General features: G+C 46.4%; 1 protein-coding gene across 1 annotated transcript in view; it reads right to left on the bottom strand.

Annotated features, from left to right (window-relative positions):
* CSE1L (chromosome segregation 1 like) overlaps positions 1–9,907 on the bottom strand; it is a 60,470-nt gene extending 50,563 nt beyond the window's left edge. The window contains exon 1 of the mRNA XM_003932551.4: positions 9,780–9,907. The gene's annotated coding sequence lies outside the window, so the exon portion shown is untranslated. The remainder of the gene's footprint in view (positions 1–9,779) is intronic.
* Positions 9,908–20,410: the final 10,503 nt, after the last annotated feature.

Here is a 20,410-nt window from a genome sequence, read left to right as displayed (position 1 = left end):
AATCGCTTTAACCTGGGAGGCAGAGGTTGCAGTGAGTTGAGATTGTGCCACTGCACTCCAGCCTGAGAAACTCCATCTCCAAAAAAAAAAAAAAGTTTGCTGTGGCCAAGTTAAATCATTATCATCAGTGTATCTGAGTTAAAGAAAATTGGCCTTTCTTTGTCATATGTAAATTTATTCTCCCTTGGGGATTCACACAATCAGTGGAAGAAGATTTACAGATTTTGTCTTAAAAAAATAAAAAAATAAATAAATAAAAGAGACCAGGTGCAGTAGCTCACACCTGTAATCCCAGCACTTTGGGAGGCGGGGGCGGGCGGGTTGGGGATCACAAGAGCAGGAGTTTGAGACCACCTTGGCCTACATGGTGAAATCTCGTCTCTACTAAAAACTAAAATAAGTTGGGTGCGGTGGCACATGCCTATAATCCCAGCTACTTGGGAGGCTGAGGCAGGACAATTGCTAGAACCTGGGAGGCAGAAGTTGCAGTGAGTTGAGATTGAGCCATTGCACTCCAGCCTGGGCAAGAGTAAAACTCCATCTCAAGAAACAAACAAAAAGAGCCAGGGGGTCTCACTGTATTGTCCAGATTGGATTCTAACTCCTGAGCTTAAGCAATCCGCCTGCCTCAGCCTCTCAAGTAGCTGGGACTACAAGCACATGCCACCACGCAGCACTTATTTTCTTGATTTTTTAAATTACACGCCTCAATAAATCTGCATTTCACTTTCTTCATTATGTTTCTCTAACACTTGTATGTTTCTCTAACACTTGTATATTTCTCAACTGAAACTCCTTAGATTCCTCATAATTATATTAAACACCCAAACTCCTGCCCAGGAGTGGTGGCTGACACCTGTAAGCCCAGCAGTTTGGGAGGTCAAGGCAGAAAGATTGCTTGAGCCCGCTGGAGACCAGCCTGGGGAACACAACAATAACCTGTCTCTACTAAAAATACAAAAATTTAGCCAGGTGTGGTGGCACACACCTGTAGTCCAAGCAAGGTGAGGCCCCAGTGACTTGTAATCATGCCACCGCATTCCAGCCTGAGCAATGGGAGTGAGACCTGTCTCCAAAAAACAAACAAAAAACCAAATCCCTTACCACAGCAAAGTCTAGGCAATCTGGCATCTATTCACCTCATCTCCTGTATCTTCTTGGCTCTTGCTACATTCCAGGCACAAAAGCCTTCTAACTAGCCACAAGAGTTCTCCCTGACCATAATAATGCTCATCCTCTAATTTGATAATGGGCACCATTCTGCTCTCAGCACACTGTCAAGTCTTCAAAATGGTCTTCTATGACTAGATCATCCTTGTTTTGCTGTGTTAGCAATTATCCTCATTTGAAACCATCTTCAACTCCTTTGTTGTCTCCCACATACACTAGACTGCAAGCTCCTGAGCACAGGGACTTCTGTATGCTCAAGACCTTCGACATTACCTGGCACACAGTACATCGTAAGCATTTGTTGTACGAACTAAAGGATAAGTCACAACATGTCAGTCACCCAGCAAAACATGAGTTTCCAGTCAAGATTGGAGACTATCCCTTGAGGATCAATCATTAGCAGCCCCAACATAACGTGGGAACTCACTCACATGAATGTCAGGTAAATAAATGACCAATTTAACTGCCACAATTAAATTTCTGTTTATTCAAAAGTGCTTCAAGAAAGTGAATTTTTAGATTTGTTCTGCTCTGGCAGAATGGCTCATGCCTATAATCCCAGCGCTTTTGGGGGCTGAGGTGGAAGGATACCTGAGGCTAGGAAATCAAGACCAGCGTGGGCAACACAGTGAGACCTGCCTCTATAAAAATTTTAAAAACTAGTCAAGCACGGTGGTGAGCACTTGTAGTCTCAGCTGCTCTGGAGGATGAGGCAGAAGGTTAAGCCCAGATTTTAAGGCTGCAGTGAGCTATGATCATGCTGCTGCATTCTAACTTGGGCAACAGAGTGAGAATCTTGTCTCTGAAAAGAGAGATTTGTCCTATATTACCTGTTCAAACATGTGAGTGCTTATACTCTTTTTTCAGGGTTCTGTACTTACTGTTCCCTCTGCCCACAGAGCTCTGCCCATGGAAAGCTACATGGTTCTCACTGCCCACTTCATTCTCATTCAGGACTTTTTTTTTTTTTTGAGACAGCGATCTTGCTCTGTCAACCAGGCTGGAGTGCAGTGGTGCAAACATTACTCACCTCAGCCTCCAACTCTTGAACTCAAGTGATACTCCCACCTCAGCCTTAAGTAGCTGGGATTACAGGTGTGTAGTATCTTGCCTGGCTACTTTTTTCATTTTTAGTAGAGATGAGGTGTTGCTATGTTGCCCAGGCTGGAAGGACTCTTCTTCATTTTTTTTTTTTTTTTTTAAAAAGACAAAGTCTCTGGCCCAACAGGATGGCTCACATCTGTAATTTCAGCACTTTGGGAGGCGAAGGTGGGTGGATCACGAGATCAAGAGATAGAGATCATCCTGGCCAACATGCTGAAACCCCATCTCTACTGAAAATACAAACATTTGTTGGGTGTGGTGGCACCCACCTGTAGTCCCAAGTACTTGGGAAGCTGAGGCAGGAGAATTGCTTGAACTCAGAGGTGGAGGTTGGAGTGAACCGAATCGAGCCACTGCACTCCAGCCTGGCAACAGAGCGAGACACCGTCTCAAAAACAAAACAAAACAAAACAAAAAAAAACACACAAAAACAGTCTCATTCTACACTGCCCAGGCTGGAGTGCAGTGTCATGATCTCAGCTCACTGCAGCCTCCACCTCTCAGGTTTAAGTGATTCTCCTGCCTCAGTCTCCCAGGTAACCGGATCTACAGGTGCACGCCACGATGCCCAGCTGATTTTTGTATTTATAGTAGAGACGGGGTTTCACTGTGTTAGCCAGGCTGGTCTTGAACTCCTGACCTCAGGTGATCTGCCCTACTCCACCTCCAAAAGTGCTGGGATTACAGGTATGAGCCCCTGCGCCGGGTCTAGAAGGACTCTTTTCAAACGTCATCTTTTTTTCATAGATGCCTTGCTGCGCCATCCTATCTAAAAGAGCATTCACCTCAGTTACTCTCCATGCCCTTACTCTACTATTTTCCAGGTAGATTTTATCAGGCATATTAATTTCTTTTGCCATTTACTATGCTTCTCTCTTCACTAGATTGTAAACTCCATTGATAGTAGGGACTTTGTGCTTTGTTCACTGCTCTCTCCCTTACAATAGTGATGAGCACCTGTTATATATCTGTTGTACTATTTTAAAGAGCTAGATACCTTTGATTTTTCCGTCAAAAATATTCTTCATCTTTATTTTGGTCAGTTGACTGTGTCAAATAGAAAGAGGTGGACACATTCTTTTAGATTCTAAAACCACAAGAGGCTGAGCAAGGTGGCTCACTCCTGTGATTCCAGCACTTTGGGAGGCCAAGAAGGGAAATTCACTTAAGCGCAAAGACCATATGAGGCCAGATTCAGCAACAATAGTGAGACCCTTTCTCTACAAAAAATTTAAAAAATTAGCTGGGGTCAGTGGTGCCCTCCTATTGTCCTAGCTACCAGGGAAGCTGAGGCAGGACTGCTTGAGCCGGGGAGGTCTAGGTTGCAATAAGCTGAATCTTGCCACTGCATTCCAGTTTGGGTGCCTGAGTGAAATCCTGTCTCCAAAGTTGAGGTGCTAGAGCAGGACTATTTTTTTCTTTTAGACAGTCTCGGTCTGTCAGAGACAGTTTCATTCTATCACCAGGCTAGAGTGCAGTGGCGCAATTTCGGCTCACTGCAACCTCTACCTCCCGGGTTCAAGCGATTCTCCTGCCTCAGCCTCCCGAGTAGCTGTGACAGCACCACCACACCCAGCTAATTTTTTATATTTTAGTAGAAACAGCGTTTCACCATCTTGGCCAGGGTGGTCTCCATCTCCTGACCTCGTAATCCACCCACCTAGAACTCTGAAAGTGCTGGGATTACAGGCGTGAGCCACCATGCCTGGCTGGATTAGGGCTATTTTTAAGTTTAAAAAAAAAAAAAAAAAAAAAAAAAAGTGGTAGGGCGAGGTGGCTCATGCCTGTAATCCCAACACTTTTGAGGCCAAGGGAGGTGAATCACTTCAGGTCAGGAGTTCAAGACCAGCCTGACCAACATGGAGAAACCCTGTCTCTACTAAAAACACAAAATTAGCCAGGTATGGTGACACATGCCTGTAATCCCAGCTACTCAGGAGGCTGAGGCAGGAGAATCGTTTGAATCCAGAGGTTGTGGTGAGCTGAGATTGTGCTATTGCACTCCAGCCTGGGCAACAAGAGTGAAACTCCATCTCAAAAAAAAAAAAGTGAGGCCAGGCATGATGTCTCACGCCTAAAATCCTAGCACTTCTGAGAGGCTGAGGTGACCAATCACCTGAGGTCGGGAGTTTGAGACCAGCCTGACCAACATGGAGAAACCCTGTCTACTAAAAATACAAAATTAGCCGAACGTGATAGCGCATGCCTGTAACCCCAGCTACTAGGGAGGCTAAGGCAGGAGAATAGCTTGAACCTGGGAGGCAGAGGTTACGGTGAGCCGAGATTGTGCCATTGCACTCCAGACTGAGCAACAAGTGTGAAATTCATCCTCAACAACAAAAAAGTGTAGGGTTACATAAATATACATGCTATAATCCCTCGAAGTTAAAATACTACATAGACTCTAGAATCTTACTATTTTTTGAGACAAGTTCTGGCTGTTGCTCAGGGTAGAGGAATGCAGTGGTGCAATTTTGCCTGAAACCTCTGCCTCCGGGGTTCAAGCCATCCTCCTACCTCAGCCTCCCAAGTAGCTGGGACTACAGGCACATAACACCACACCTGGCTAATTTTTGAATTATTTTTGTAGACAGGGGTTCCCATGTTCCCCAGGCTGACATGGAACTCCAGAGCTCAAGTGATCCGCCCACATTGGCCTCCCAAAATTATTCTTTGGGAATACTCTTTTCTACTAAGTGCCGGGCGCAGTGGCTCACGCCTGTAATCCCAGCACTTTGGGAGGCCGAGGCGGGTAGATCACGAGGTCAAGAGATCGAGACCATCCTGGTCAACATGGCGAAACCCCGTCTCTACTAAAAATACAAAAAATCAGCTGGGCGTGGTGGTGTGTGCCTGTAATCCCAGCTACTCAGGAGGCTGAGGCAGGAGAATTGCCTGAATCCAGGAGGCAGAGGTTGTGGTGAGCCGAGATCGTGCCATTGCACTCCAGCCTGGGTAACAAGAGCAAAACTCCGTCTCAAAAAAAAAAAAAAAAAAAAAAAAAAAAAAAAAGAACTAAGTATTTGGCTGGGTGCGGTGGCTCACACCTATAATCCCAGCACTTTGGGAGGCCGAGGCAGGTAGATCACAAGGTCAAGAGATCGAGACCATCCTGGTCAACAAGGTGAAACCCCGTCTCTACTAAAAATACAAAAATTAGCTGGGCATGGTGGTACACGCCTGTAGTCCCAGCTACTCAGGAGGCTGAGGCAGGAGAATTGCTTGAACCCAGGAGGCGGAGGTTGCGATGAGCCAAGATCGTGCCATTGCACTCCAGTCTGGGTAACGAGCGAAACTCCATCTCAATTAAAAAAAAAAAAAAAAGAAAAGAAAAAAAAAAAAGCCGGGCGCGGTGGCTCAAGCCTGTAATCCCAGCACTTTGGGAGGACGAGGCGGGTGGATCACGAGGTCGAGAGATCGAGACCATCCTGGTCAACATGGTGAAACCCCGTCTCTACTAAAAATACAAAAAATTAGCTGGGCATGGTGGCACGTGCCTGTAATCCCAGCTACTCAGGAGGCTGAGGCAGGAGAATTGCCTGAACCCAGGAGGTGGAGATTGCGGTGAGCCGAGATCGCGCCATTGCACTCCAGCCTGGGTAACAAGAGCGAAACTCCATCTCAAAAAAAAAAAGAAAAAAAAAAAAAAGAACTAAGTATTTGTCAACAAATCCTTTTATATTGCCTTACTGATAAAGCCTATAAAACCAAATTCTAAGCTTATCCTTGATTTGAGAAAATAAGTGAAATCAGTGACTTTTAGAGAACCTTCTATAGGTATTCACAATTATCAACAAGATCAACCTCTAATTATCTTATTTGACCACCCTCTGAAATATTAGCAATATATAAACGCAGAAAGTGTTACTGATCAGGGCCGGGTGCGGTGGCTCAAGCCTGTAATCCCAGCACTTTGGGAGGCCGAGGTGGGTGGATCACGAGGTCAAGAGATCGAGACCATCCTGGTCAACATGGTGAAACCCCGTCTCTACTAAAAATACAAAAATTAGCTGGGCATGGTGGTGCACGCCTGTAGTCCCAGCTACTCGGGAGGCTGAGGCAGGAGAATTGCTTGAACCCAGGAGACGGAGGTTGCGGTGAGCCGAGATCGTGCCATTGCACTCCAGCCTGGATAACAAGAGCAAAACTCTGTCTCAAAAAAAAAAAAAAAAAGAAAGTGTTACTGATCTAAAAATGACTCAAACTAGAAACAAAAAATTCATTTTGGCCAAGTGGGGTGGTTCATGCCTGTAATACCAGTTCTCTGGAAAGCTGAGGTGAGCAGACTCCTTGAGTCCAGGAGTTTTGAGACCAACCTGGGCAACATGGTGAAACCCCATCTTTACAAAAAATACACAAAAATTAGTTGAGTGTGATGGTGCACACATGTAGTTCTACATACTGGGGAGTCTGAGGTAGGAGGATGGCCTCAGCCCAGGTCAGCCTAGGCAACAGAGTGAGATGGTGTCTCGAAAAACAAAACAAAACAAAACAAAAAACAAGAGAGAAAAGAAGAATTCATTTTATCACCTTTAAATAAGGGGGTGATACTTTTCTTTCTTCATGGAACTATCTTTGGAAATCCCTTACCAATATACAATTAAAAAATTTTTTTTTAAATGTACTGCAATAAATCAGTTATGACAGATACCTAAATTTCCAAGGTTTTCTTGTTGAATGAATGGCAAGACCTAAGTCTATTATCTTCCCACAGGCCCTCAGTTATAGGCGAAGATTTCTGGAATAACAGTTTTGCTTTCCGAGGCCATCTCACAGACATCTGTGACATAAGCTGATCCAAGATGTGTGCCTTTTTCTTAGATATTTCCTTAACACATTAGAGAACCACTCCCCTTACATTTGGGAAGAGGGAAATAGAACCAATAAATAAAAACTATCTGGCACTCAAATATCAAGAACATATCCCAACACTTCAACCTACCCTCTGCTTTCTCATCAAAGGAATATACCACTTAGAATCAAATCCAAACTCCTTACATTGCCTACAAAGCTCTCTTATGATCTGGGTCCTGGATACTTCTCCCTTCTTCACACCACACTCTAGGAACCTAAGATGTTCCTCAAATATTTCAATATTCCAAGTCAGTTCCTGTCCTTGAGCCTTTGCACATTCTATTCCCTCTACCTGGAATGTTCTTCCCCTCACCTTTTAATGGCTGGTCTCCATGCAAATGTTACCTCCTCAGAGAAGCCTTCTTCATCTGTCACATCATTCTATCACTATCTGAAATTATCTAATGTTTTCTTTTTCACCCATGAGAATACATTGTCCTTTAAGGAAAGGGAACTTGTCCATTTTTGTTTTTTCACTATATTCCCAGAGATTAAGTGGATGCTCAATAAACTTATTAAATGAGTAAAGAAACAAATTAATTCCAAAACTAGAGTATTGCTTTTGCATCCATCCAATCCTCTGTCCCAAACCCCAACCAGTAGAAGTAATCAGAAGGAGAGAGAGACTTTCCTTGCACTGATGGTAAGAAGTGAAAGATAAAGGGTTATAGGGCAGGAGAGACTAGATTCATTAAGATCCTCTGAAAGGCCGGGCACGGTGGCTCAAGCCTGTAATCCCAGCACTTTGGGAGGCCGAGGCGGGTGGATCACGAGGTCAAGAGATCGAGACCATCCTGGACAACAAGGTGAAACCCCGTCTCTACTAAAAATACAAAAAATTAGCTGGGCATGGTGGCGCGTGCCTGTAATCCCAGCTACTCAGGAGGCTGAGGCAGGAGAATTGCCTGAACCCAGGTGGAGGTTGCGGTGAGCCGAGATCGTGCCATTTGCACTCCAGCCTGGGTAACGAGAGCGAAACTCCGTCTCAAAAAAAAAAAAAAAAAAGATCCTCTGAAAGCCTGAAAAAAAAAATTTAGACACACAAAGAAAGACCAAAGATCTATGTCGGCCCAAGGTGAGGAGAGAAAAGAGCAACTGTTGGAATCCAAGAGGAAAGGGTCCCCCCTTCTGTGCCTCCAAGGAAGAATGATATTTGCGCATCTACCATGTGGCAAACAAAGGTGGGGTGGCACCCACCACGAGGGAGAAGCAAGACACAGACAAGGTCCTTGCTCTCAAAGAGCTTACGTTCTAGCAGCTGAGAAAGACAATAAACGAGTAAGCAATAAGTAAGTGTTAGTAAATGCTATGAAGTAACTAAAACCAAGCGATGCTGATGGAGAGCTGTGGGAGAGAAAGGTCCTAGAGAGGCTGGTTGGGCACCCTGGCCAACATGGTGAAACTCTGTCTACTAAAAATACACAAATGAGCCGGGCGTGGTGGCACACATCTGTGCTCCCAGCTACAGAAGGCTGAGGCAGGACAGCTTGAATCCAGGAGGCGGAGGCTGTAGTGAGCTGAGATCGCGCCACTACGATTCCAGCCTGGGCAAAATAGCAAGACTCTCTGAAAAGGAGGAAAAAAAAAAAAAAAGAAAAAAGAAAAAAGGAGGCTCATTAGAGGAGGCCTAAGGTGAGGGAAACTTGGGACAGGGGGCCTGCCTTGCAAAGATAGGATGTTGACAATTCCCCAGCCAACAAAAGGCACGTGCAAGTAACTTTAAATAGAAATAAGCCTGGAATAGGGAAGAAACAGAAAGCCACAGTGGCTAAGAAGAAAGATGGGTGGGAGAGCTGAATGAACAATGGTCAGCTCCCGCGAAACTTTCGGACATCACCGTAAATAGGTAGATTCCGTTATTAACCCCATTTTGCAGCGAAGGAAATGGAGGCTCGGTGACTGGCCCCAAGTTACATCCCTAGTGACAGGCTACGTCTAGAATGAACACAGACGCTCTAATTCCAAAGTCTAGGACAGCGTTTCTCCCAAAATGTGGGAATTCCCATGTTACACGGCATTTCTATGTCCCGCGTGTACCCACTAGAATTCTCATAAACAACTCAGTCCAGTGAGCTCACGATGCCCGTTTTAGAGTCAGACATTCAAGTACAGAGGTCTGAGAGGGGTGAGCTCGGGGGCTTCCCTAGGGTCAGGTAAAGGGGCGACCGCGCGGCAGCCGCAGTTCCACGCGCCCGCAGTCCCTGCCCAGGCAGGCCTAGCCGCCGCACACCCAGCTAGCGCTGCCTGCGGCCCCGTGCGCGGAGAATGGACACGCGGCCGCGACCAATAAGGAGCGGCCTTCCCGAGCGGCGAGGCGGCGGCGCAGCCAATCAGAGCCGTGACGGAGAGGAAAGGGCGGGCAAGCCGCAGGCTCGCGTTAGGCCGCGCCTCAGCTGCGCTCACCCCTCGCAGGCCCCGGGGCCGCCGGACCTGGGCTGGAGACCTAGGACACCGCAAGGCGTGGCAAGCGCTGCCCGAGGAGGCGAAGACCTCGCCTGAGCGCACCGCCCGAGCCCCGGACCCACATTCCGCTCTCGCCCAGAGACGCGGTTCTCACTCCCTAGCGCTCGGAAGTACCAGGAGCGCCTCCTCCCTTCCTCAGCTGGGCCCCAAGAGCCACTCTGGTAGGCCGTGCACGCCCCGCGCCTCACCTCGTGGGGATACAGAAACACTGGAGGGAACGCCGGCCGCGGACTGTAGCTGGCACTACCCGCTGCTGCCGCCGCTCCGCCTCACATTCAAACCCCGGCAAAATGGCGCGACAGCTAGGCTGATGCCAGAGCGCAGGCGCAGGCGGGCCGCGGCAGGGGCGGGGCCAGGAATGTTCTAGCCCCACCCAGGTTCGGAGGGCCAATCGGGGCCTCGCTGTTTCTACGCTGACGTCACAAGTGACAGTGCCCTTTGGCTCTGACCATGCTAACAGGCTTCACGAGTGTGGATTTCCAAAGAGGAACGCAGATTCAGCGACTGGCTGCGGGCATGTGACCTATTTCGATGTCAGGGCTTGGCATGTAGGAGGTGTTCAATGTTGAATGATCCAAGGTCATGCACATGGGGAAGAAAACTTCCCGCCCCTCATGGAGCTTCTATTTTAGAGGGAGTATGGTATATAACTTTTTGGTACTTTTATTACAGCCCACAAACCCTACATGATCTGGTCCCTGCCAGCGCCTGCCCTCATCACCTTCCGCTTCCCTCCTCTCCTAACCCTCACTCAGCTCCGCCACCCCACCTTCTTTCTGTTCCTCTAAGCTCCAAGCTTATTTCCACTTCAGAGCATTTATAATTGCTGTCTCCTCTGCCTGGGATGTTCTAGATCCCTGAATGATTGGTCCCTTCTTTACATTTAGGTTCCAGCTCGTCAAAGAGGCCTACCTGAAATTGCCTACTCACCACCACCCGGCACACGATTTAGGGTTGCTAGATTTAGCAAATAAAATACAGGCTCCCCAGGTCAATGTGAATTTTAGAATCACCCTGGCCCTCCTCCAGCTGCTCCCTCCCGCCCATGAGCTGAGTGGGTGTGCTCATCCAGAGCAGATGCCACTCCCTTTCAGACCACACTGCAGTTGCACAAGGCCCTGGAATTCCCAAACCATAGGCCCCTGGCCTGTGGAGACCCTTGCCCTGAGGTGGAGACAGCAGGGTGCTGGTCTTGGGCCAGCTCCCCAGTGCTGCTGCTTTCTGGTGTGGAGCTCTGAGGAGCCTGAGAATTCTATCTTTGACCTGCTCGTCCAGATCTTTACAAAGGTGCATTTATAAAGGAAGGAAGATAGAGTGTATCTTATTCAGAAGCTTTACATATAGCTTTTAAATGTTGACCCTCAGAGCATGTGAGCTGACATTTAGAGCCTGTAAATGTTAATTTTGTGCTAAGTGTGTTCTCTGTCCACAGCAGCCAGGACCCCACATTATTTAGCACTGTCTATCTGCTCTCCAGCACATCAGAGCAGCCCTTCCTCCTGCGTGAGATTCCTTTACAGGGCGAGACCGAAGGGAGCATCAAGGTTGCAGTGAAGGAAATAGATTGAAAGTGGATCTATGCAGGGTTATCTATATATTTGTTTATTTTTGTGAGTTATTTATGCATTTATTTTTGTGAGACGGAGTCTTGCTCTGTTGGCCAGGCTGGAGTGCAGTGGCACAATCTCCGCTCGCTGCAACCTCCACCTGCGGGGTTCAAGCAATTCTCCTGCCCCAGCCTCCTGAGTAGCTGGAATTACAGGCGTGCACCACCGTGCCTGGCTAATTTTTTGTATTTTTAGTGGCAATGGGGTTTCACTGTGCTGGTCAGGCTGGTCTCAAACTCCTGACCTTGTGATCCACCTGCCTCGGCCTCCCAAAGTGTTATGATTACAGGCATGAGCCACCACTCCTGGCCCTATATTTTTATATTTTAATTTAATTTAATTTAATTATTGAGACGGAATTTTGCTCTTGTTGCCTCGGCTGGAGTGCAATGGTGTGATCTCGGCTCAATGCAACCTCCGCCTCCCAAGTTCAAGTGATTCTCCTGCCTCAGTCTCCTGAGTAGCTTGGATTGCAGAAATGCACCACCACACCTGGCTAATTTTGTATTTTTAGTAGAGATGGGGTTTCGCCATGTTGGTCAGGATGGTCTCAAACTCCTGACCTCACGTGATCTGCCCACCTCAGCATCCCAAAGTGCTGGGATTACAGGCGTGAGCCACTGCGCCTGACAGTTATTTATTTATTTAAATAAAGACAAGGCTGAACTCAATGGCTGATGACTGTAATCGCAGCTACTTGGGAGGCTGAGGCACGATAATCACTTGAACCTGGAAGGCCAAGGTTGCAGTGAGCCAAGATTGTGCTACTGCACTCCAGCCTGGGCGACAGAGCCAGACTCCATCTCAAAAAACATATAAATAAATAAATAAATAAATAATAGAGACAAAGTCTCACTGTGTTGCCCAGGCTGTCCTTGAAATCCTGGTCTGAAGCAATCTGCCTGCCTTCGCCTCCCAGAGTGCTGGGGTTACAGGTATGAGCCACGGTGCCAGGCTAGATCTGGGCAGTGTTTAAGAGGCCGGCTCTAGAGCCAGGCTGCAGGGCTTTGAATCCAGCTGAGTGGCATAAGTTCGTCAACCTTTCTGAATGCCAGGTACCTCTCTATAGAAAGGAGTGATGATGGTGATGATGATAATAGTACCTGCTTTATGGGGTTATTGTGAGAATTAAAGGCTAAAGAATGGTTGAAATAGCAAGAGTATGAAACATGATCAATATGGAAAGCCTAGCAGGAGAAAGTAATAAAATTCATTGGTGGGGGAATGGGGAGGGGGACAGATGGGGTATCACTGTTTCCCATGCTGGTCTCAAACTTCTGGCCTCAAGTGATCCTCTTGCCTTAGCTTCCCAAAGTGTTGGGATTACAGGCATGAGCCACTGTGCCTAGCCATTAAGTTCTGTTTCTTTCGTCTTTTTGTGGAAGGGAAGGGAAAAGTGAGACTTCACCAGGAGTCCATGGAATGTGGCCCGAAGACCAAGGACAGAGCACCTTCCAGGACTCTCAGAGGGCAGCAGGTGCTTAGGGCTGGTTTCTACCTATGACAGGTATGTAGTAGAAGTGGGTCTTCAGAGGCCGGGCGTGGTGGCTCATGCCTGTAATCCCAGCACTTTGGGAAACTGAGGCGGGCAAATCACCTGAGGTCAGGAGTTCAAGACCAGCCTGGCCAACATGGCGAAACCCACCTCTACTAAAAATACAAAAATTAGCCAGGTATGGTGGCAGGTGTTTGTAAGCCCAGCTACTCAGGAGACTGAGGTAGGAGAATTGCTTGAACCTGGGAGGCGGAGGCTGCAGTGATCGGAGATTGCGCCATTGCATTCCAGCCTGGGCAACAAGAGGGAAACTCCGTCACAAAAAAAAAAAAAAAAAAAAAAAAAAAAAAAAAAAAAAAAGAGTGGGTCTTCAGGCAGCAGCTTCCTCTTCAAGCTAAGGAAGGCACAATGAGAGTGGAATTTTCAGCAGCCCAGGAAAGCAAAGGAAGTGATCTTTAATTCCCACATTTATGAACTGTTATCGCCCTCACAGAATTTTCACACACACACACACACACACACACACACACAAATCCTTGCATTATTTCACCAAATACTGAGTGTCTATGATGTGCCAGTGTTTCTCTGACTGGTGACTGTCCAACAGAGCAGTCATGGTCCCTGCCCTGACACCCTGACATTCCAGCTGGGGGAGAGAGAGATCCAACAGATCACTACAGACATTGGTAAGCTCTGAGACCAAGAAGGTAGCTAAGGTCTCTTTGAGGAATTAGCATTTGAGTTGAACCCAGGAGGAGGAAGAATCAGCCACTAGGGAAAGAGCACCCAGGCAGAGAGAACAGCAAGGGCAAAGGCCATGAGGCAGGAGCAAGTATAGAACTCAGAAGAAACAGGCCAGGCAAGGTGGCTCACTCCTGTAATCCCAGCACTTTGGGAGGCTCAGGCGGGTGGATCACGATGCCAGGAGACCGAGACCATCCTGGCTAAGACAGTGAAACCCCATCTCTACTAAAAAGACAAAAAAAATTAGCTGGGCGTGGTGGCACACGCCTGTAGTCCCAGCTACTTGGGAGGCTGAGGCAGGAGAATTGCTTGAATCCGGGGGGTGCAGGTTGCAGTGAACTGAGATCAAGCCACTGCACTCAGCCTGGGTGACACAGCGAGACTTCATCTCAAAAAAAAAAAAAAAAAAAAGAAGAAATAATGAATTAGTCAAATTTGAGCTATATAATTAGGTGGGAAAAGGAAGGCAGTTGCTGACTTGGTGAGAAGAGGTGAGACTTCAGGGCAAGGGGAAAACCACAGCAGCTTACTGGTTAAATCTTGGCATCTGCTCACCTCTCCTCTTACCTTATATTACCTCTGCTTTCCTTGAGGTTTTGTTTTGTTTTGTTTTGTTTTTAAATTATACGGAGTCTTGCTCTGTTGCCCAGGCTGAGTGCAGAGGTTTGATCTCAGCTCACTGCAGCCTTCACCTCCCAGCTTCAAGTGATTCTCATGCTTCAGCCTTCTGAGTAGGTGGGATTACAGGTGTGTGCCACCTTGCCCAGCTAATTTTTTTGTATTTTTAGTAGAGACGGGGTTTTATTATGTTGGCCAGGCTGGTCTCGAACTACTGGCCTCAAATGATCTGTCCACCTAGGCCTCCCAAAGTGTTGGGATTACAGGTATGAGCCACCTCACCCAGCCTTTCGTTGACTTTTAAATAAATAGCCCATTGCTAGTCATGAAACTATTCAAAGTACAGCCAGCCCTATGAGGCAAGAGGGCTGGTTAAGACGGTTTGTAAGTCAGGTGTTCACCTTTCAAACAGGAGCCTTGCAAGGTAAGTTCCTTTAGGGGTGAGGACTGTGTTCTTCTGTTCACCCTACTTGGTTTCTCCACCTCTTCTCCCCAGATTAAGCAGTGACTGGCAGGATGACTGACTTGTGTGACAGTGAAGAGCATGTGCTCTGGAGGAAGATCCTGGGTCTTAGTCCCGGCTCTGCCTTTTCCCAACTGTGTGATCTATGTACATAGCCTTAGTGGGTCTCTCTGGGTCAGTTTCCTTATCTGAAAAATAGAGGTATAATACTGCTGCCTACTTCATAGAGTTGTGAGGTTTGAAGGACTTACTGTATGTAAAAAACACATTGTAAGGTGCCTGGGGTGTAGTAAACCATCAATGAACATTAGCTCTTAAAAAAGTCAACTTCCCAAGTGATCCTCCCATCTTGACCTCCCAACTGCTGGCCTTCCCAGCACTTTGGGAGGCCGAGGTGGGAGGATCACTTGAGTCCAGGAGTTTGAGATCAGTCTGGCCAACATAGAGAAACTCTGTCTCTCCTAAAAATAAAAGTTAGCCAGGCGTAGTGGTGTGTGTCTGTGATCCTAGCTACTCAGGAGGCTGAAGTGGGAGGATTGCTTGAGACCAGGGAGTTCAAAGCTGCAGTGAGCCATGATGGCACTTCTGCCTTCTGGTCTGGGCAGCAGAGACCCTGTCTTTTTTTTTTTTTTTTTTTGAGACGGAGTTTCGCTCTTGTTACCCAGGCTGGAGTGCAATGGCGCGATCTCGGCTCACCGCAACCTCCGCCTCCTGGGTTCAGGCAATTCTCCTGCCTCAGCCTCCTGAGTAGCTGGGACTACAGGCGTGCGCCACCACGCCCAGGTAATTTTTTGTATTTTTAGTAGAGACGGGGTTTCACCATGTTGACCAGGATGGTCTCGATCTCTCGACCTCGTGATCCACCCGCCTCGGCCTCCCAAAGTGCTGGGATTACAGGCGTGAGCCACCGCGCCCGGCCCCAGAGACCCTGTCTTAAAGAAAACAAGGCCGGGCGCCGGTGGCTCAAGCCTGTAATCCCAGCACTTTGGGAGGCTGAGGCGGGTGGATCACGAGGTCGAGATATCGAGACCATCCTGGTCAACATGGTGAAACCCCGTCTCTACTAAAAAAATACCCCGTCTCAACTAAAAATACAAAAAACTAGCTGGGCGTGGTGGCGCGTGCCTGTTTTCCCAGCTACTCAGGAGGCTGAGGCAGGAAAATTGCCTGAGCCCAGGAGGCGGAGGTTGCGGTGAGCCGAGATCGCGCCATTGCACTCCAGCCTGGGTAACAAGAGCGAAACTCCGTCTCAAAAACAAACAAACAAACAAACAAACAAAAACAAAAAGGGCAGGGTGCGGTGGCTCAAGCCTGTAATCCCAGCACTTTGGGAGGCCCAGGCGGGTGGATCACGAGGTCGAGAGATTCCTGGTCAACATGGTGAAACCCCGTCTCTACTAAAAATACAAAAAATTAGCTGGGCATGGTGGCTCGTGCCTGTAATCCCAGCTACTCAGGAGGTTGAGGCAGAAGAATTGCCTGAACCCAGGAGGCGGAAGTTGCGGAGAGCCGAGATCGCGCCATTGCACTCCAGCCTGGGTAACAAGAGCGAAACTCCGTCTCAAAAAAAAAAAAGAAAAAAAAGGGAGCCGGGCACGGTGGCTCAAGCCTGGCTCCCAGCACTTTGGGAGGCCAAGGCGGGTGGATCACAAGGTCAAGAGATCGAGACCATCCTGGTCAACATGGTGAAACCCCGTCTCTACTAAAAATACAAAATATTAGCTGGGCATGGTGGCGCGTGCCTGTAATCCCAGCTACTCAGGAGGCTGAGGCAGAATTGCCTGAACCCAGGAGGCAGAGAGGTTGCGGTGAGCTGAGATCACGCCATTGCACTCCAGCTTGGGTAACAAGAGTGAAACTTGTCTCAAAAGAAAGAAAGAAAGAAAGAAAACAAAAAGGGGATAATAGCTTGCTAATTGCTAATTTCCAGCAGAGGTAAAAAGTGAATACAAAAATCTGCACAGAATTCATTCCAGCTTCCATGATCTGTCCAGTGGCCTCTCCCATGGAATGGTTCTGTTTATGCCTGCTTTTCAGAAACCCACAGCACTCTGAGGACGAAAATCAATCAACATGTCTTTATTTAAGCTTAAATTTATTCAAGCTGAGTTTACTAGAACACATAGGTATTTCTTGAACATAAATCAAGATAAATTATTTTAGCAATTCTGAATTAGGTTAATGAAGATCATAGAAGCTTTATGCAAAAATTTGCAATCTCTGGGAAAGATGAAAATTGAAATTTATATATAATATCCTCAGCAGCTCTTCAGTTGAACACAGCAGATAAGGTTGGCTTGTATCTGGAAATAGGCATTTAAGAAAAATACTAAAATCACTTTTGCCAGAATCCTTTGAGTCCCATCCATTCTCCTCCTCCTCTTGCTATGGGTATGCAATTACACTCAACTAGTTGGACCCCTGTATTAGTTTCTTTTTACACCGCTATCTATAAAGAACTACCAGAAGCTGGGTACGATGGCTCATGCATGTAATCCCAGCACTTTTCCAGGCTGAGGCAGGTGCATCATCTGAGGTCAGGAGTTCTGGCCAACATGGCAAGACCCCGTCTCTCCTAAAAATACAAAAATCAGCTAAGCGTGGTGGCATGTGCCTGGAATCCCACCTACTCAGGAGGCTGAGGCAGACTTGAACGCGGGAGGCAGAGGTGGCAGTGAGTCAAGATTGCGCCACTACACTCCAGCCTAGGTGACAGAGTGAGATTCTGTCTCAAAAAACAAAACAAAACAGAGACTGGGTAACTTATAAAGAAAAGAGGTTTAATTGGCTCACAGTTCCATATGGCTGGGAAGGCCTCAGAAAACTTATGGTGGAAGGTGAGGGGGAAGCAAGGCACATCTTACATGGCAGCAGGAAAAAGAGTGAAGGGGGAAGTGCCACACTTTTAAACCATCAGATTTCATGAGAACTATCATGAGAACAGCATGGCATAAACCGTCCCCATGATCCAGTCACCTCCCACCAGGCCTCTCCCATGACACATTGAGATTACAATTCCACATGAGATTTGGATAGGGACACAGCCAAACCAGTTCACTTCCCCTAAGATGTGACACAAATAACCAACCCAAGGACAATTTAACAGACTTCTTAAAACTAGAATCAGGCATAATACACAGGTTTGCAAGAACTCCAGGCATGGGTCACAGGGCCACAGGCATAGTAACACAGGCATAATACACAGGTTTGCAAGACTGGGCGTGGGTCATACCTGTAATCACAGTACTTTGGGAGGCTGAGGTGAGAGGATCACTTAGGCCAGGAGTTCGAGACTAACATGGACAACATAGTGAGACCCTATCTCTACAAACAAATTTTTAGAAATATATTAAAGAAGACCAGGGAACCACTCTGGTCTTCTGAAAAAATAAAATGTACTTTCGCCTAAAATGTGTTCCACTCTGTTGGTAGAGTACAAAATCAGTGTAATTCTGAAACTGCTTTTCAAAATCCTTAAATAAGTGGCCTTTTAACAGAGTTGAGCTGGCCTTTCTAGTGATCCCAGTTATCTTCTTCATTAAATGGGTAAGCAGCCATGATTTCTTTAAAAACAGGCTAAAGAAAGTTCAAAGTATCTACAACAAATTGACTTTAGGGTCCTACATCACCATGTTGAAGGGGACTTCTTTTTTTTTTTTTTTTTTTTTTTGGAGACGGAGTTTCGCTCTTGTTACCCAGGCTGGAGTGCAATGGCACGATCTCGGCTCACCGCAACCTCCGCCTCCTGGGTTCAAGCAATTCTCCTGCCTCAGCCTCCTGAGTAGCTGGGATTACAGGCACACACCACCATGCCCAGCTAATTTTTTGTATTTTTTAGTAGAGACGGGGTTTCACCTTGTTGACCAGGATGGTCTCGATCTCTTGACCTCGTGATCCACCCGTCTCGGCCTCCCAAAGGGGACTTCTTAGAGGAGGAAAATCACTTTAGTTCTCGCCCTTGGCACCACTGACATTTAGACTGGCTAATCCCTCATGTTGGGGCTGTTTAGCAGCACCCCTAGCTTCTATACACTAGATGCCAGTCACTATCCTCCTTATTCGCTGTTGTGACAACCAAAAAAACCCCAATATATTGGGAGGCTGAGTTGGGAGGATCACTTGAACGCAGGAGCTGAAGACCAATTTGGCCAACGTAGTGAGACCTCCATCTCTATTTTTTTTTTTTTTTTCTGAGATGGAGTCTTGCACTGTTGCCCAGGCTGTAGTACAGTGGCGCAATCTCGGCTCACTGCAATCTCCGCCTCCTGGGTTCAAGCAATTCTCCTACCTCAGCCTCCTGGGTAGCTGGGACTGTAGGCCTGTGCTGCCACGCCCAGCTAATTTTTTGTTTATCTTTAGTAGAGATGGGTTTTCACCATGTTGGCCCGGATGGTCTTGATCTTCTGACCTCGTGATCTGCCTGCCTCGCCCTCCCAAAGTGCTGAGATTACAGGCATGAGCCACCGTGCCTGGCCCCCGCATCTCTATTTTTAAAAAAAGTTAAAATTTGTTGTTACTAAAAGTGATTTGGAAAATTACACCTTTAGTTTAGTTATTGGGGATTACATTGTCAGTCTCTTACCTTTGTGTACGGAACTATGTCCAGAATAAAATTTACGTAGATCCTAAACAATGTTATGAGAATCTGATTGTTATCTGTCACATTGACTTAAAAATTAGTATCTCAGTTGGAGTGGTACTCACACCTGTAATTTCGGCACTTTGGGAGGCCAAGGTAGGAGGATCACTTGAGGCCAGGAGTTCAAGACCAGCCTGGGCAACATGGCCAAACCCCACCTCTACAAAACAATACAAAAATTAGCCAGGCAAGGTGTCTCACTACTCTACTAGCCCTGTAGTTCCAGCTACTCTCAGGAGGCCGAGGTGGGAAGATTACTTGCGTCCAGCAGGTCTAGGCTGCAGTGAGCTGTGATTGCATCACTGCTCTCGGCATGGGCTACAGGGCAAGACCATGTCTCAAAAATAAATAAATAAATCAGCAACTCAATGTTTCAAAGCTGTCAATGTGTATTGGTTCAACCAATAGCCACTGCCTGATCCTTACAATTCAATTTTATAACTAGCAACAACAACAAAAGTTAATAGACTCAAGAGGCATATAAGAATGTTCTCATGACTGGATTTTTTCCCCCTTTGATCAGCGAGGGACATAAACTAACTGAAAACTATGGCTTGGAATACGTTTTTAAAATTACTACATTAGAAACAGCTATACTTTTTAAAATTTTATTGATTTACCACCTGATCAAAGCATGGGATATTTTAACAGTATTATACATAATATTTTTACATAGAAAACTTTACATAGCGTTTCATATTATATAATTCTGCTTATTCTTTCAAAAATTTATACATCCATTGGGCAAGGAATGCTTTTCATTAAATTACCAATATTAAATGCACTTAATCACTGTGTATAGATTAAACCAAAGTAACTATTAATTAACTTTTCGGCATTTTAAGGAGGTAAAACATACATTTTGCACATAAAGAAATATTTGATGCAAATATGCAGATAAAATTTTTTAAAAATTAGAACACTGAGTAAAACAACACCTTTGATAGGGTATATTGTTTTGTTTTGAGAGCAAGGATTTCCAGACATATTCATTCTTCAAAATATTCAGCTTTGGTTTCTTTGTTTCCCAAACTGCAAAGCTGCTGATAACAAAACTCCAGGATTTCAAGTGAATTCAGCTATGTCTACTTTAACACAAATATTAAAACAGAATTCAGAAAATGCAGTATTAAGGATCCAGCTTCTACTGAAACCAATATCCATTTGCATCATAACAACAAACATTTGGATGAGATGGTAATACTTGCACTTGTTAGCAGGTTCCTTTAACAACAAAGTCTATTAATTGTATA

Source organism: Saimiri boliviensis, chromosome 9, assembly GCF_048565385.1.
Source record: "Saimiri boliviensis isolate mSaiBol1 chromosome 9, mSaiBol1.pri, whole genome shotgun sequence".
Classification (NCBI taxonomy): domain Eukaryota; kingdom Metazoa; phylum Chordata; class Mammalia; order Primates; family Cebidae; genus Saimiri; species Saimiri boliviensis.
This window is presented reverse-complemented; position numbering and strand designations above follow the sequence as displayed.